Source organism: Mustela putorius, unplaced genomic scaffold (genome assembly GCF_011764305.1).
Source record: "Mustela putorius furo isolate JIRA1106 unplaced genomic scaffold, ASM1176430v1.1 tig00003962_pilon_pilon_pilon, whole genome shotgun sequence".
Classification (NCBI taxonomy): domain Eukaryota; kingdom Metazoa; phylum Chordata; class Mammalia; order Carnivora; family Mustelidae; genus Mustela; species Mustela putorius.
In genome coordinates this window covers 15,871,561-15,884,420 of record NW_025422106.1, presented here as the reverse complement: position 1 = coordinate 15,884,420, position 12,860 = coordinate 15,871,561, and the positions used below count along the sequence as shown (strand labels likewise).

Sequence of the window (12,860 nt, the reverse complement as noted above, 5' to 3'; positions counted from 1 at the left end):
TGGGTGTCATCAGAGCCTGTTTCGGCCAGCCTTGGAGTTTCAGAGGCAATGTAGCTCCTTTCTTATTTTTAAGACTTCTGAGCTGTTTTTGGTTACTTCCATTGGGTGGTTAATTAGAAGCAGAAAATCTGCTAGCTGTTAGCTAGCTGCCAGCTAACATCACTTCTAGAAGTGGATTCAGAAGACCTCTCTCTCAGTGCACGAGCGCTAGTCGGGCTGGTCCCCCTGGTTCCCCCTTTCACAGCCATGCCCCATCTCCCAGGCCACTGACTGCCGTCCCCACAATGCCCTCTGCTGCTGAAATGATGCCATGGGCGCTGGGGTCATGGGAATCCGCTCCTTGCTTCTGGTGGCATCCCAGCTGTGACGTAAGTACGGGACTGATCATTTTGTCCACAAGATAAATGTTTGAAAGGAGGGTATCTGCAGAGAGGGTGGATACAGCTGTTTCTGGACCCCACTTTTTCATCCTTCCTTGTCTCCCATCTTCCCATTTCTGCTCATACTAACATCACCTTGCCAAGGAGAGGTCTGCTTTTCCCGTCTGCAAGCTCTAGGTCACTGCTGTGCAAACCAGCTTGGTGTGCAGGCAGCAAGAAAAAGAGGGCTTCCCTTTTTTAAAAAATTATTTTTACTAACATAAAATGTATTATTTGCCCCAGGGGTACAGGTCTGTGAATCATCAGGCTTACACACTTCACAGCACTCACCAGAGCCCATACCCTCCCCAATGTCCATCGCCCCACCACCCTCTCCCTCCCTCCCTCCCCCCAGCAACCCTCAGTTTGTTTCCTGAGATTAAGAGTCTGTTATGGTTTGTCTCCCTCCGAATCCCATCTTGTTTCATTTTTTCCTTCCCCACTCCCCATGCCCCCCAACCCTGCCTCTCAAATTCAAGAGGGCTTCTCTTAAGGAAACTATTCCCCCCCCCTCTGCTATTAGACAAGCCAATTTCAAAGTGAACCCTAATGATTTGTGCAAGAATTAGTCAGTCTCCAACATCCTGAATTTTCCTTTTTGATGCAACCTTGTTAGGCAGATGGCCTTAGTAAGAATACAGAACAGGCCAGGGAGGGAACCGACTGTTAGACGAGGAGGAGGCATCTTCACTGACTGGCCTAGGCTTCTGCCCTCAGCCGGTTCTGCTCTGCGGGGTGTGGTACATAGGGCACTGCAGTTAGTGATACTTTGAGTGGTAGTACCAGAAAAGCTGACTCAAGCTGTCTTAAGGGATAAAGGGAACCTGTTCGCTCACATAAGTGAAGCTTCGAGAAGTTGATTAGCTTCAAGCAAAGCTTGATCCAAAGCCTTGGATCCTTAGTCCTCAAGTATGATGAAAAACCATGGTTCCTTCTGAATTTCAAATTTCCCTTCAATATGAGAGTTCATCCTAGGACACCCCACTATAAAGTGAGTCACTTTGCTAGTAGGCACCTTCCAGGATTTACAAGTTATCCTCTTGAGACCCCTACATTGGGCTTCAAGAGGAGGAGAGGTGATGACCTTACCTTCACAAAGGTGGAGCCCACTAGGTTGGCCTCTCTCTTTTCTCTCTCTCTCTCTCTCTTTATTACTCTCCCCTGAGAGTTAGCAAATAATATTGTTCATCAGGGAACTATGTAGATAGAGGATCTGAGAGAGACAGAGAGTGAGACAGTCAGATATACACAGAGAGAGAGAGAGAGAGAGATAAGAGATAAGGGGATAGGGGAGAGAAAGGAGTTTTGGGAGGCAGCTGTGTTCCCACTACATGGACTGAGTTTTCCACTGGATTCCTAGAATGAAGAGTGTGTACATTTAACATTTTGATAGGAACTGGTTATTGCTCTCTACAAACCTGATCAAAATTCCACTTTTGATACTAAAAATTAGTTTAAAACAAAAAGAAGTATGCCTGGGACGCCTGGGTGGCTCAGTTGGTTAAGCGGCTGCCTTCGGCTCAGGTCATGATCCTGGCATCCAGGGATCGAGTCTCACCTCGGGCTCCTTGCTCGGCAGGGAGCCTGCTTCTCCCTCTGCCTCTAGCCTGCCACTCTGTCTGCCTGTGCTTGCACTCTAACAAATAAAATCTTGAAAAAAAAAAGGGGGGGGGCGCCTGGGTGGCTCAGAGGGTTAAAGCCTCTGCCTTCGGCTCAGGTCATGATCCTGGGGTCCTGGGATCAAGCCCCACATCAGGCTCTCTCTTTGGTGGGGAGTCTGCTTCCTCCTCTCTCTCTGCCTGCCTCTCTGCCTACTTGTGATCTCTCTCTCTGTCAAGTAAATAAATAAAATCTTTAAAAAAAAAGTATGCCTTATCAAAAAATGAATAAACATTTGCATTTCTCATAAGTATGTTGGATTTCCCCCTTTTGAATTTTACAACAAACACCCTAAGTCTTCCTTTCTTATACTTAAAAACATGACCTAGGCCAGGTTTCAGCAAATTTTTCTAAAAGGGTCAGATAGCAAATGTTTTTGGCTTTGTAAACATACATGCTCAGATGCAGCTACCAAGTGAAGGCAGCCCTGGACACTGTGTAACAGAATAAAACTTTATTTATGAGACTGAATCATAATGGATTTGTTCTGAGAACTATAGCTTGTGAACCGCGGTCTCGGTAATCAGTCTGATAAATAAATCTGGTGTTTACAACAGAAGTCTCAGTTGCATATAGTGGCTGATTATTTTTTCTTCTCTTATGTTAGCCACTGCTTTTGTGGAGCACGGATTCTAGGAAACTAACATCCAGGCAAGATGTCTATTGCTGTATGCACCTTGTTAAGAAACGAGTGATAAGTCCTTATTGCTGAAGTCACTGGTTTTTGGTCTTCTGTCTGCATGCAAATCACTTGAGGGTTTGGATCTCCAGCTCCAAACCCAAGAAATTCTGTTGCCAGCATTTTAAACAATCATCCCTTGTGGTTCTGGAATACTGAGAAATGCTGGCATAGGCTTACATCTTCGTTATATTATTTATTAGCTGTCTGACCATGGGCAAGTTGTTTCACTTCTCTGAGCCAACATTTCCTCTTCTGCCAAATGGAAACCTTGGTGAAATTATTAGGATTGAAAGGACAATGCATAATTTTTTGGCAAATTTGGTTCGTGGGAAAATGCATGAATATACACAAAGAATGAATATAGTTAATGTATATACACTATATGCTAGGTAGGTAATATTTCATCATCACTGTTTTCTAAGCTAATGCTTTGTGTTTTAGCTCTCAGGAATGTGTAGAGACAGGTATTACCATCATTTCCTTTCTGCTGACTTGCCCTTTTCAGATTTTCTTACTCTTTGCCCCTTAGCCCACCCTCCCCCCATCATTTTTTCCAACTGGAGATCCTGACTTCATCACAAAACAAAACTCATAGAAGCACCCAAAAGACTGGTTTGGTTTTGAGAAATTCCATTATTTCATGCAGCTGAACACAGAAGTGGTAAATAACATTCTATAAATATTTGTTGGTTGATGGTTTTGAAATGATTTCCCCCTAGAAAATGCTGAGCATAAGCACCTACATGCTTGTGCCAACCACTGTGTGATTGGAGGGGTGCCGGGGCGTGGTGAAGAGAGTGTTGTAGGAGCGCTCCCTGCAGGCAGTCAAGAGTGCGTGGAAATACATTACAAAGATAAGTCTAAAGAAGTTTAAATTCACATCCAGAAAGAGGCCCAGAGTGTAGTAGCTTGATAACCGGCACCTAGCACAGGTAGCTTCAGGAGTTGAAGGAACATTCTTCCCTGGGCCCAGGTCCCTGCTCCCTCATTGTATCTAGTTTCTTATTGTTCCCAGGCCACTCAGGGATTCAGCTCCGGTCAATGATGTCCTTGGCTCCAGGACTTGGTGGGGCTGACACAGACCGCGTGGCCTCTTTGGTTGGAAAGCTGTGAAGAAGGATGGAATTATAAAAATTGAGGATTCAGCAGGAGAATTCCAGGTCCCACGTTACTCCGGCTGAATTCTCTTTGTCTTAGGAAACTCAGAGGCCACTTCCTTCCTCAGGACTGTTTCTCCAGCCTCAGACTCCTAGACCTTTCCTCAGTGACTCCTGGGGAGGAGTCTCCTCAGGAAGTCTCCCCTGTGCCTGGGGCAGCTCTCCCCTGGCTCCCAAGCCCCGGGCCAGGTTAGAGAATACCCCTATGGCCTCTTCTTATGTCCTGCCACTGGATAAGACCTCGAAGGTCTGGGTTTCCTAGAATGGCTCTCATCCACCTGTGATGCCTTTGTAGGCTGTTCCCTACACAGAGTCCTGCTGGCTCCATTTTTGCATGTCCTGCCTCTCCCCAGAGATGGGCAAGAGGACTAGCTCTGGCTGCTGGTCTCCTAATAGCCATCTACCATGTTGCTAGGAATCTGCCAGGAGGACATAGAAAAAGCAGCAGATCCTTGAGGGCCTTTGTGTACTACGAGGAAAGAAGCAGCCTGAGCTGGAGTCATTTTTCATCACGATAGTGAACCAGCTCCTTCTGCCTAATGATAAAATTAGAAGAAAGAAGATAGAGATAGCATTGTTCAATAGTAAAAATCTTCGAGCTCTAATTTTTTCCCTTAGCTTTTATCTTGTTCTTTCATTTGGGACATGTTCCTCTGTCTCCTCACTCTGCTTGACTCCATGTTTCTACATACTGGATGAAACAGCTACCCCTATCAGCTCTGAGGGAGAACCTTGGAGTTCCGCTTCACCCCCAACTCTGGGTCTCTCAAACCCTGGTGATTGTCCAAGCAACCTGTTCTATTTTTTTTTTTTTTAAAGATTTTACTTATTCATTTGACACACAGAGAGAGAGAGAGAGATCACAAGTAGGCAGAGAGACAGGAGGAAGCAGGCTCCCCGCTGTGCAGAGAGCCCGATGTGGGGCTGGATCCCAGGACCCTGGGATGATGACCTGAGCTGAAGGCAGAGACTTAACCCACTGAGCCACCCAGGCGCCCATCCTGTTCTATTTCTGATAGCTCCTGGTTGTTGAGGGTGGGGCAAGACCTGTTAGTGTCCTGAGGGAGAAGATCTCAGTCAGCCTCCAGGGCCAGGAAACAGGCCTTCCCCCGGGAGAGGGTTTGTGTGTCAGCTGCTGCTTGTGCAGTACCCCAGAGCGGTAGGCTGCTCTCCCTGATCTTACAGTTGCCTGGGACCCAGAAATGCACCACAAAAACTGGAGCACCAGATATGTGAAAAGGTCCCCTTCCAGAGATACTGCTGCTGTGGAGCACAAGAAAGGCCCTCTGTCTGGGAGAGAATCCCAACAGGCCCTGCAGTCTGGGTGTTTCACCAGGTTTCCTAGTTCTCTCAGGGCTTTGGGTCTTGGGGACTTGAACCGCGTTGGTTTTCAAAGCCAGGTGTCTGGGGATTGTCTCTCAGGTGCAGTTCTTAACAGTTGGGGTGTCTGTTGTGGGGTAGGGTCCCTTGGCTCCTCAGGGAGAAGCTCCAGACCGAGCATCACAGTGTGCGAGCGGGAGGGAGATGGGGGGAGTTATTGTGAGGCTGTTGCTCTGTCTTCTAACCTACCTCCATGGGGTGGTGCTCCACTAGTTTTCCAGTCTTTTCCAGAGCAAATTGTTCCCCATGTCACTGTAGACTCTGTGTATCTGGGGGAGGAGTGGAGGTCCTATGGCGGATTTTCTTATGGCACCATCTTGGACAGACCACTTCCTCTATCTCAGGCTTTTGCTCTAGTCTTGAGTTTGGTCTCTATTTCCCCTCTGCAGGAAATGCAGCTGATGGAACAGTCTGGTGTTTGTTCCAGTTCTATTGGGGGAAAAGGAGAGATTTTCTCTGTAAATCACCTGTAAGTTGGCACTGGGTGAATTTATTACTCGGTTGATCCCTGGGAAGCTGTTGAAGCTGGATTCTGCCCCTGTTGAAAACCAACTCAGTGTCCCCCTTCCCAAAGTAAGACAAGTCCCCATCCTGCCCTCCATGTACATAGACTAGAATGCTAAAACTCCTTTGGAAAGAATAGCCACCTTAACAGGTAATGCAGGGCATTTTGAAAAGCCCTTGGGAAGCCCTCTATTTCACTTGGCTACCCATAGGACCTTCGCATTATGGTCTGAGAGCAGGAAAACAACAAGAAATGGCAGCAGGAGACACATGAAAGGCAGCCTGGGAACAGAGAGCCACGGTGAGGAGGATAGTGGGGACCCAAGAGGGTGGGCCAGAATGAGACTCGCTTTTGCCAGCTTTCTTCTGGGGTCCCCTATTTTTTTTTTCAGGTATGCTCTGGACCTTGGGGAGATGGAAACTTAGGGTGATGAGAGAGGAAGTTTGTAAGTACAGTGACACCTTGTTGACTTGTAAATACAAGAGGGGTCTTGGGTAACCACAAAGCATAGGGTATTTGCAAGAATGGTTCAAGTGCTCAATTGACTAGGGCTGTTTATGGGGAAGTGGTTTCCCCAGCAAGAGGAGGTGAGATGTTGGTGTCATCCCGGGACCACACTTAGCTGGGTTCTTCTCATTAGAGCTATGTAGTCATAGTTTCCCCCAGCAGAACCAAAATTTCTTTATGATTCCATAGCTGTTCTTACTAATAGACATGACATGCAATGATGCCATGAGTCCTGGCCAGTATACCCAGTTTAAATTGCACCCACGTGGACAGAGTTGTAATAGCAAAGACTGGGCTGCAAGAGGGACTGAGCGTGCAGGCAGCCTTTCAGACACCACTCATTCTAGAGATGCATCAAGGGCCCAAATGTACAAGGCAGACAGCATAAACACATGTTGGATATGGGCACTAACGCACATAAGGAACTTTAACTTACCTTTGCCTTTGACCTTGATAATCCATGACTAGGAATCTATTTCCTATGTAGATGAATTCAAATATGAAAAAAATATGTCTCTGGCACATTGATAGCAATTTAAACTTACCCAATTTAAATTACTTACAGTAAGAAAATAATGAAAAAAATACAGTAACTTCACTCGAGTTGCTATTTGGGAGGCTTTACAAATAATGCAATGTCATGGAAAATGTTTATGTTATGATAAATTAAAAGGAAAACCCAAAATGCAAATTGCCTTTATCTTAATCAGGGCCCACTCCATGTGTTGGGTTGTGGTCAATTTCATATGATAATTTTTCGCAAATACTGTTCCCCGAAAGGAAGGGGAATAGAAGAAGTAAGTATGAGGTGTCCTCTGTCATCTATGCCTTTGTCCATCCAACTCTCCTATTTTCTTCACTATGGCAAGTTCTGTAATGTTGGTTCATTGTTCTGGGTGTCCGCTTTTTTCCCTGTCCCCAGTCTTCTGCTTCAGGGTCTGTGGCGCTTGTGTCCTACCCCACTTAGCATGTCCTGGGGTGGAGATGCAACCTCAGTTTTTGGAAGTTGGTTTAGCGCCATGAAGAGCTTCATGTCTCTTTAGCTTCAAATTTGAGTCATTGTCGTTTATAAGGCAACAGGAAGTATACAAGTCAGCGTGTTCCTAAAAATAAAGTAATTCAGGAAGATGGAAGACTAACAGTTTCTAACCCAGAGAGCAAAGGAGATGGAGCATTTATCACCTACAAAGAATTAGTGCCTTTCAGATAGTAAGAAAAAAGTCCACTGGAAAAGGACAAACATATTACAGTGAACATGTATTTTGCTGACCGGCATCCCTCCTGGTACCAGAAACCCACATTTCTCTTGGGAAGCCTCTCTTCCCCATGATTCTCAGGCTTTAAGATTATGTGACGTTCATCTATCACAGATCCAGGTATGCGCCTTGAGTGGCTTAAGCAAATCCATGGAACGCATCCCTAAAGCCACAGTGACTGGTTAGGAACTGGGTTTCTGACTTAGGGGTCAGTCAAATCCAAAAGAACCTAGTGATTTTCTTCAACGGGGACATAGGCTCTCTGCCTGCAGACAGCGAGCAAGGATTCATGTGACTTTGGAAGGTGCCAGCAGCCATCCTGGGGCTCTGGCATGGACTGAAGTCAGGGAAAAAAACAGGACTCGGGGGTTGCCATGGGGCTTCCACGTGCAGCCTTCCCTGGAGCCAGTACCCTTCAGCCTTGGGGCCACAAGGCTCATTTAAAAAAAAATTATTTATTTTATATCTTTTCAGTGTAACAGTATTCATTGTTTTTGCACCACACCCAGTGCTCCAATGCAATACGTGCTCTCCTTAATACCCACTACCTGGTTCCCCCAACCTCCCACACCCCCGCCCCTTCGAAACCCTCAGGTTGTTTTTCAGAGTCCATAGTCTCTCATGGTTCACCTCCCCTTCCAATTTCCCTCAACTCCCTTCTTCTCTCTAACTCCCCTTGTCCTCCATGCTATTTGTTATGCTCCACAAATAAGTGAAACCCTATGATAATTGACTCTCTGCTTGACTTATTTTATTTAGCATAATCTCTTCCAGTCCCGTCCATGTTGCTACAAGGCTCATTTATTCAAGCATCTCTGAGTTAGGTTAGTTTGTTTGTTTCCGCCCCCCCCTCCCCCCAAACCACCAGCATCCTGAGAAACAGAGACCTGGTCTGGGCGAAGGTAGAGGGTCTGTGAATAGTAACAGCCCCCAAATGAAGCGTGGGATCGGCTGGCCTGAAGAAGTAGGAGGAAGTTTGCCAAGGACCTCATTAAATGCAGTGCTATTTAAACTTTGTGTGCATCAGTATTACCTGGAGCCTTGTGAAAACAGATGGCTGGGCTTCACCCCCTAAAAGGAAGAGAAGGGGTTGCTTAGGATTTGCATTTTTACTATGTTCCCAGGTGGTACTCATGCTGTCTGGAGACTGCCTCTTGAGAACCAAGCTAACGTGGTTGGACTGGGCCCTACTGTCTCTTGGTGCTAAAGGCCCTGTGCCAAGTGCTAAATCTGCAACATTGAGGAATTTGATAGGGAAGAGTCTAAATATTGGAATAGAAAAGCTACTTCTTGCATCCGTCAGTGAGGTCCTCTAGGAGAGTTTAGACTACTTGGAAATGGCCTTATCTGAAATCAGAAAAGGAAACAACTCATCTTTGCTAAGAAAGGCTCTTCCAACCCACCAGCTGAGAGCCAGACCTTTGCAGTCTCTAAGGGCTGCATATACAGAATTTTCTCCTTGAAGCTAAAGTTAGTGCAAGCTGAGGCAGGGAGGTGGGGAACTGCACAGGAGATAAAGCGGGGGTCTAACTGCACCCCTCACCCTCACTCCCCACCTTCTCCGATGAAATGTTTATCTCTAACAAGGACAGTCAGCTCTGTGTGAAGGTGCAGGGGGGACGTGGCTTGGGGCGAGGTATCAGTTATTCATCATTTCCATGCATTGCCACACCTCTGCACGGGCGACGGCGAGGCAGAGGTGTAGGGGTGGCTGTGGGACTGAGGGCTGTGCTGGGGAGCTCGCATTCCCACCCCCCCAGTTAACATGCAAAATATACGACTGGACAAGCTTTCTGTTCTCTACTTGTAGATGACGCATGGAATTGATCAGAAGCAGAGAGATGAGAAACCTATCGTTAGAAGGGTGTTAATTGCTGAAGAAACCACAAGACCAGCCAGTAATGGCCGTTGATTGCTCAACACTCAAGGCAAAGCCCGGGCTCCTAGCTCACATGGACAGGAGTGGGCAGCCCCCAGAGAAGGGCTCCTCCCCCATTCATATCTCAGAGGAGTCCGGGGAGGACATTCCCCAGGGAGGTCCAGCAGAGAGGCTGGCCGAGGGTCTCAGCCATGTCTTGGACTCTGCAGTGCCCCACAAGCTGATTAGCAATGCTATTGCCATTCTCCCCTTTCCAGCACGGGAGTCCTTGTTCTGTTTATGCTGTTCACAGTGCTTGTGTTTAGGGAAGGCTGCACCTGGTTAAGCTTCTCCTTTGACTCTGGGTCACGGGACCTTGAGAAATCATTCACTGTAAATAAGCAGTTGTTGTTGTTGTTGTTGTTGTTTTGGTCTAAAGAGGCTGGACACCAACAGTGAAGAAATGGTGACCGTTCCATTGCTTCTTTGGGAACAACGACTATTCCTCCCATTCTGGTGGTGTCTACACACTTATCATGGGCGTGGGGGGTAATGGTGTTAGGGGAGTGGGGCTCCTCGGAGTGGAAGGGGATTGTAAAATGTTGCCTGAGAGGAGGTGAGTGTGTGTGTGTATGTGTGTGTGTGTGTGAGAGAGAGAGAGATATGGAAGTCTCTGGCAAATGACTTGTTTGTCACATTATCCTCTCTATATGAAAGCCATGATGGCATCAAGACTGTTAGGACTGGCCACGGCAAGCTCTATTTTCTGTGTCAACTCAGGATCACTAGAGAGTTATTCCAGTGGATGGAGGATCACCCATCAAAGCATAGGGTCACATGAGAGAACGATGCATCCTTGTTAAAGATTAAATAAAAGAGAAGTGCAGAAAATAAAAAGGTGGAGTGTCCATTACTAAAAAATAAATAATAATATTCATTTCCTCTAAGAAACCACAGCTAGCTACTTGACAGGTATCTTTGCCAAATGTTTGCCCTTGTGAATTTATATATATATATCTATACATATAAATAAATATATAAATGTATAAAAATAAAAATATATAATACATATTTAATATTTATATATTTATGTATTTAATATAATAAATACATATAAATATAAATATATATAAATGTATTATATATATTGGATAAAATATATATATTATATCCAATTTTGGATTAAAAATTAAATTATTCTAGTTCATCGTCCGGCGGCAACCATGGCGGGTCAAGAGGATCCGGTGCAGCGGGAGATTCACCAGGACTGGGCGAACCGAGAATACATTGAGGTCATCACCAGCAGCATCAAGAAAATTGCGGACTTTCTCAACTCAATATATGTCTTGTCGTTCAAGACTTGCAACACTGAACGAGAAATTGACAGCCCTTGAACGGAGAATAGAGTACATTGAAGCGCGGGTGACAAAAGGTGAGACCCTCACCTAGAGCTATGCCATGCTGCTGCTGGGAAGTTGCTTCATGGAACGCAAGCCGACCGTGGGAAAGGCCCCAGCAGCCTCAGCTCCTTCCTCTCTCCTTAAAGAGCAACAGGGCTTATTCTTGTTTTTGGTTTTTATTTTTTTTTTTTTCAAAAGTGTGGCCTTTGGGTTCTGCCATGTACGTCGGTGTGTGATGTGGCATGTGGGAAGACATCCAGGGAAGCTCTTAGAACCAACATTAGGCATTTTATCTTTGAAGTAACATTTTGTAGAACTATCTGTCAATGTATGAGGCGCTCAGAGCCAGACGCCTGGGACTCTGTTAAGGTCCTCCCCACCTCTCTTTCTCTCAGACTTTTCTTACAGCTCTCATTGCCTCTGCATTGATTCTGGAAACAGTCTTTGTCTCCTTTTCACCTTTGGTGGGGTTTGGGAGGCAGTCCTGGCCGAGACACTTATGCCCTGGCAAGGTGGCCGCCAGAGAATGTTGTTGCTAACCCACCAGTTTCTTGTCCTTCCAGGCCCCCACTTGGCTTGAAGGGACATGTTCAGAATTTTCTTTCTGTCACTTGGGGTATCTTTGCCTCTCATATTTCCCTAATAAACTCCTCAACTTTAAAAAAAAAAAATTAAATTATTCTAAGCTGAATGAAATAATCATGGCTCACAAAAATGATATTATATATATAAAATATATATGATATATAATATATTATATATAATTATATATAAATATAAATTATAAATATAAATATATAAATATATATAAGCCAAAACCAATATATATAAACTAAAAGGAACATTATTCTATACATACATATATAAATATATATAAACCAAAAACCAATATATATAAACCAAAAGGAATATTATTCTATACATACATTCTGTATCATGCGAGTAGGGTAGCAATGCCTATATTAGATGTAAGCACATGCAACCTTTGCACATAATATGATGCATACTTTCCATAAATATGTGCGTGTGTTTTTCTTTTTACTGATTGCAGAATTTTCCATGGACAGGCATCTCAGTCCTCTACTGACTTAGTCCTTTGCTGACGGTTGTTTCCATTAGCTTGCTATTCACAGACTGTGCTACAAAGAATATCCTTGTGCGTACATATTCTTGTCCTTTAGTAGGGCTGCTGCAAGACACATTCCTAGACGTGGAATCAGGGCACATGCTATCTAGGTCTAATACTACGGGCCTTTTAATGTTTTGCTTCATAGCAGCTTTTAATTATACGCTAAGGAGTTTGAGCAATACAATTCTGCACCAATTTTGGATAAAAAAAATTAGATTATTCTAAGTTGAATGAAATAATCATGGCTCACAAAAATGAATGCATTCAGTTTTTCCACGAGTCTTTTTAACTTGTCTTCTGCAGAAAGGACTCTGGCTCAGTGTACATTCCTTATTGTTAAAACTGTGACTGGTGGGCACCTGGGTGGTTCAGTGGGTTAAGCCGCTGCCTTCAGCTCGGGTCATGATCTCAGGGTCCTGGGATCAAGCCCCGCATCGGGCTCTCTGCTCGGCAGGGAGCCTGCTTCCTCCTCTCTCTCTGCCTGCCTCTCTGCCTGCTTGTGATCTCTCTCTGTCAGATAAATAAATAAAATCTTAAAAAAGAAAAGAAAAGAAAAGAAAACTGTGACTGGCAACCCACCTATTAACTAGCTCAGCTTTCACAGTTAGCCCAGAAACAGGCTTAGAGTATAAACCTACACACCCCAGATGTGGGCTGGTTGTCTTTTCCTCCTGTAATGTTAGACATTTACTTTGTGGAGCACGGATTATTTGGAAATAAGGTACAATATCCCTGTTCCTCTGTACAGAAAAGCACTGAATTTGGAAAGGAGTGGGGAGTCATGCTATTTCCATGGCTCTCAGCTGTCAACGTGCCTGGGGAACATATGATGAGGTTTGTAGAACTACCAATTCCCAGGTCCACACTTGAAGATTCTGATATGAATATCTTTTTTTTTAAATATTTTA

The 12,860-nt window shown here is 45.0% G+C and overlaps 1 long non-coding RNA gene and 1 pseudogene across 1 annotated transcript; both read left to right on the top strand.

Moving 5' to 3' along the window:
• LOC123389169 lies at nt 1–10,379 on the top strand. The gene is made up of 4 exons (XR_006603731.1): nt 1–368; nt 5,687–5,766; nt 6,194–6,247; nt 9,376–10,379. It is a non-coding gene; the product is annotated as an uncharacterized LOC123389169 (long non-coding RNA).
• Nucleotides 10,380–10,628: 249 nt separating this feature from the next.
• LOC101676167 lies at nt 10,629–11,494 on the top strand (annotated as a pseudogene).
• Nucleotides 11,495–12,860: the final 1,366 nt, after the last annotated feature.